This window comes from Raphanus sativus, unplaced genomic scaffold (genome assembly GCF_000801105.2).
Source record: "Raphanus sativus cultivar WK10039 unplaced genomic scaffold, ASM80110v3 Scaffold3824, whole genome shotgun sequence".
Lineage (NCBI taxonomy): Eukaryota > Viridiplantae > Streptophyta > Magnoliopsida > Brassicales > Brassicaceae > Raphanus > Raphanus sativus.
This window is the reverse complement of record NW_026619128.1, coordinates 2,957-8,082: the sequence shown is the minus strand read 5'-3', so window position 1 is coordinate 8,082 and position 5,126 is coordinate 2,957. Positions and strand designations below refer to the sequence as shown.

Genomic DNA, 5,126 nt, shown 5'->3' with positions numbered 1-5,126 from the left:
GTATAATATGTTCAAAACCGCGAAATATAATTTCAATGCCGAAGATAAAAATAAAAACAAATCATCTTGGCTTATTCAATTGATTATAGACTTCATTAATTTGACTCATCATCATGAGGTTTATATAGTTGTCAAAATATTCCGACGCGGGGGACACCCTTCGTTATGATTCATCTTCAATATAATTAAGAAATAGTGACTTTAATTAAGACACAAGCCATGAAAAAGTGAAGTTAACACATGCATAAAGTATAACCTACGGAAACTCTTTAGGCTATAATAGGTGAAGCATTATACTTTTTGGCTTCTATAAGCTCATCGTGCATGGCTGCTACTTTATAAGCCTCTCATTTCATTGTATACCTGTAACCTGTGTAATGCCATTGTTTTTTTTCTTGTTCAACTTGTAATGCCATTGTATACTTACAAATTTTGTAGCAAGAGTTCACAATTGCTTTTCTAATCAAGAAAAAGATCATAAATACCACTTTTATGTTTTATTTTCAAATATCACGAAATATTTTTCAAAAGAAAGTATAACGGATGTAGTGACAACTATTTACAAGTGATTTAAAGCTCTTTGAAAAATTATAAACTTGCTTTTATGCATGATAAGTTAAGAAGATGTATATAAGCTATAGTATTTCGTAGGGAGAAACTTATGATGGTATTTGAATGTAATCATTAATTACCAATACATGTGAGATCTAATTGAGCTCATATATATATATGATCTATCTTAAGTGCATATATTACTAGCAGTGCTGGACCAACATTTGGTACTGCCCCAATCAAAATTTAAAACTATGCCCTTCTACATATTCTATCGAAATTGCAGAACAGTAAAAGATAATGTAAATATTCATTAGAAAAATTAAAACCCACAATCTATTTAGAAAATCATTGATATTATATACACCTATTATTAAAAATATAATTTTACTAACATTTTTTCTACAAAATCATTATTTAGAATCATATAGTCAATTATTTCAACCATAACCATTTTAATTAATAATGTTACTAATTCATTTAATTTTTCTGATAACATGGAAGACCGCAAATAAATCTTTATTAGCATCAATTTCGAAATTTTTTTTTCAACTGTGGCGACTATACCGAAACGGTCAACAATATACGATAAAAAAAATAATGTGTTTCAAATTTTTTTTTAGACATTGATTATCGAAGAATCTTTAGTTCTTTAAACAAATCATCACTAATTATATTTGAAAGCTTAACATTCTTTAAAGAAATTTCCAGATTCAAACATAATGCCCTCAAAATATCTTTATTTGCATCTATTAATTTTTTTTTAAATAAACAAAAATCCAAAAACAAATTCATAATTTTGGAATTGTTCAAATATAAATTCAAGAGAAATTAGAACTAAAGAGAAATTAGAACTAGAGCTTTAACAAATTTTATTCTAACTAAAATGTCTAGTAAATTATATTTTTAATAAGAAAACCTACAAGATTTATTTACTTATAAATACAACTAACTTTTTTTTTAAATAATATGCCCCACTAATTTGGATGCCCTAATCCTTTGTTTGGATGGCTTGTCCTTTGGGCCGGTCGTGATTACTAGACATACTTATTGACTCAAGTGCCAGTTTTTGTCACAAAAATACTTAAGTAAACAATATAACCGTACAGAAACCACGCTGAGTTACGAACTGCACATTCATTACAACAAATTGGCTCTTGTAATCTACTATTATGCCAACACCCCTGGTATTAACTGAAATTAATAGCGATAGATGTTACATGAACTTGTTTTTTTTTACATATAGAAGGTGTAATAAAATCACTACAAGAAAACAATTGATTTGCAAGGAAAATTTGCAAGGGAAATTTTCCCTTGCAAATTTGCAAGGAATTTGCAAGAGAACTGCAAGGAAAAATATAATCCTCGCAAATTCCTTGCAAATTTGCGAGGAAAAAAATTCACTCGCAAATTTGCAAGGAATTTGCGAGGGAAAATAAAGTTTTCTTGCAAATTAAACGCAAATTTGCGAGTGAATTATTTCCTCGCAAATTTGCAAGGAATCTGCGAGGGATTTGCAAAAACTTTAAGTGTTACTTATGTTTCGTCACAATTCCCTTGCAAAATTTGCAAGGGATTTATATTCGTTGCAAATTTGCAACAGAATTGCGAGGGTTTTGTATTTCTTGCAAATTTTTTTTTCAAAATCATGAAAATAATGATTTTGGTGTCATATAACACGTTTACTTAAAATATTTAATATTTAACATGTATGTCGATGAATATTTTTAAAAATTACATTAATTAACGTTTATAAACTAAATTCCTGACACTTGATTTAGAATTATGAATATTAAACATCAAAACTATATAACTTATACATTCAATATACATCAATTAAATTACAATAATTTTTTAAAAATACATTTTTACATTAAATAACTTTTCTGAAACTAAATATTAAGATAAATATTATTCCACCGAAAACATATCAAAAGCACAAATGAAACCCTAAAACACATTGAATTATGAATTTGCAAGGGAATTGCAAGGGATCTCTCGCAATTCCCTTGCAAATTTGCGACGGTTTTTGATTTCCTTGCAAATTTGCAAGAGAATTGTGAGAAATCTCTTGCAATTTCCTTGCAAAACCAATTTTCACCACCTAAACGGTTTGAGATTTTGTTAAAGACTTTGGAGTCATATAACAAATTTAATTAAAGTATTTAGTGTTTAACATATACATCTATAAATATTTTTGAAAATACACCAATTAACGGTTATAAACTCAATTCCCGACACTTGATTTAGAATTATAAATATTAAACATCAAAACAATATAACTTATACATTCAATATACATCAATTAAATTACAAGAATTTTTTTAAAATATATTTTTACATTAAATAACTTTTCTGAAACTAAATATAAAGAAAAATATTACTCCGCCGAAAACGTATCAAAAGCACAAATGAAACCCTAAAATACATTGAATAATAAATTTGCAAGGGAATTGCAAGGGATCTCTCGCAATTCCCTTGCAAATTTGCGACGGTTTTTGATTTCCTTGCAAATTTGCAAGAGAATTACGAGGAATCTCTTGCAATTTCCTTGCAAAACCATGTTTTCACCATTTAAACAGTTTGAGATTTTGTTAAAAACTTTGGTGTCATATAACAAATTTAATTAAAATATTTAGTGTTTAACATATACATCTATAAATATTTTTTAAAATACACCAATTAACGGTTATAAACACAATTACCGACATTTGATTTAGAATTATGATAACTAAACATCATAACTATATAACTTATACATTCAATATACATCAATTAAATTACCAGAAACTTTTAAAAATATATTTTTACATTAAATAACTTTCTAAAACTAAATATAAAGAAAAATATTACTCCACCGAAAACGTATTAAAAACACAAAGGAAACCCTAAAACACAAAGAATTATAAATTTGCAAGGGAATTGCAAGGGATCTCTCGCAATTCCCTTGCAAATTTGCGAGGGTTTTTTATTTCCTTGCAAATTTGCGAGGGAATTGCGAGGAATTGCTTGCAATTTCCTTGCAAAAACATGTTTTCTCTACTTTAAAGTTTTAGGGTTTTGTTAAAGACTTTGGTGTAATATAACAGATTTAGTTAAAATATATTCTTATGTTAAATAACTTTTCCGAAATTAAATATAAATATACATATTATTCCACCGAAAATGTATCAAAACAACAAGTGAAACCCTATAACCCAAAAACATATACAAAACTTAGCAAAACTAAAAAACCCTAAAACAATTTAACTAAAATTTTGCAAGGAAATTGCAATAAATCCCTTGCAATTCACTTGCAAATTTGCAAGGGATTAAATTCGGTCGCAATTTGCGAGAGAATTGCGAGGGCTCCGTTGCAATTCCCTTGCAAAATTCATTTTCCCCCGAATTAAAAAAAAAAAAAGAAAAAAGAGTTTCCAGATCTAGGGTTATTATATAACGACATAAACCTTGTGTCTAGGGTTTGCTCGAGCCGTCAAAAAAAAAGAAACAATAGATTTTTTTATCCACCATCTCCCTTCTCTCTGGCTCTCTTTCTCTCTGACCTTGTGTCTTCTAGCCATTACCGCCTGTCTCTCCCACTCTCATCTCGCCGCCGATGTCCCTATCTCACTTTCTCGTCTCTCTCTCCTCGCCTAATCCACTTCTCTCAAGCTCTCCTCGCCGCCAGCTCTCCTCTCTCTCTCACACACCGCCAGATATACTTTATCTCAAGCCACACCACCATGGTTCGACCTCTCTCTCTCTCTCTCTGTCCACCCGTCTCTGTCTCTGTTTTGAACTGATTTTTTTTGTTTTCAGGCTGGAGGAAGCAAGGCAATATAGGACGGAACCCACCATGGTTCGTCCTCTGTCTCTTTCTCTATCTCTCTGTCTCTCCTTCTGTTTATATCTGTCTCTCCTTCTGTTTATATCTGATTTTTTTTTTGGTAAAGAGAGGTGAAGGATTGAGAAGAAGCTTGATGTGTAAGGAGACAAGGCCAGCCGTGGTCACTGTGGTGGTGGTGGTCGCTCTGGTGGTGGTACGGCGGAGGAGGGAAGGAGGAGGAAGGAGTCGGCTGCTTTAATTTTTAGGGTTGATTTTTTTTTTGAATTAGGTTTAGTTAAATTTAGTTAGATTACACTTCATTAGGTTTTGTTAAACCGGTTCAATTAACTAAACCAGTTTGTTATAAGTTTTTTAGTCTTTTAATATATTCATGTAGTTAAATATGTATCTGTATGGATATATACATACCAGTTTCGTTATATATATATTTATTTATATTTTTTATTTTGTATTTTTTTTAATATCCTTAAAGAAATTTGCAAGGGAAATTTTTTTTGGCAAATCTATTGCAAATTTGCGATGAAATTTCCTTTTCTCTCGCAAATTTGCGACGAAAATTATTCCGTTGCGAATTTGCGACGAAAATTATTCCGTTGCGAATTTGCAAGGAAAATAATTCCGTTGCAAATTTGCGAGAGAATTGCGAGCGTTTTTGATTTGCAAGCAAGGATTTGCGAGGAACTGATTTTTCTTGCAATTTCGTTGCAAATCGCGATTCGCAATGGAATTGCGATGCTTTTTTCCC

General features: G+C 30.4%; 1 long non-coding RNA gene across 1 annotated transcript; it reads left to right on the top strand.

Moving 5' to 3' along the window:
- Window positions 1-4,005: 4,005 nt before the first annotated feature.
- Window positions 4,006-4,825, top strand: LOC130506955 (uncharacterized). Its single transcript, XR_008942175.1, has 3 exons — window positions 4,006-4,280; window positions 4,354-4,393; window positions 4,488-4,825. It is a non-coding gene; the product is annotated as an uncharacterized LOC130506955 (long non-coding RNA).
- Window positions 4,826-5,126: the final 301 nt, after the last annotated feature.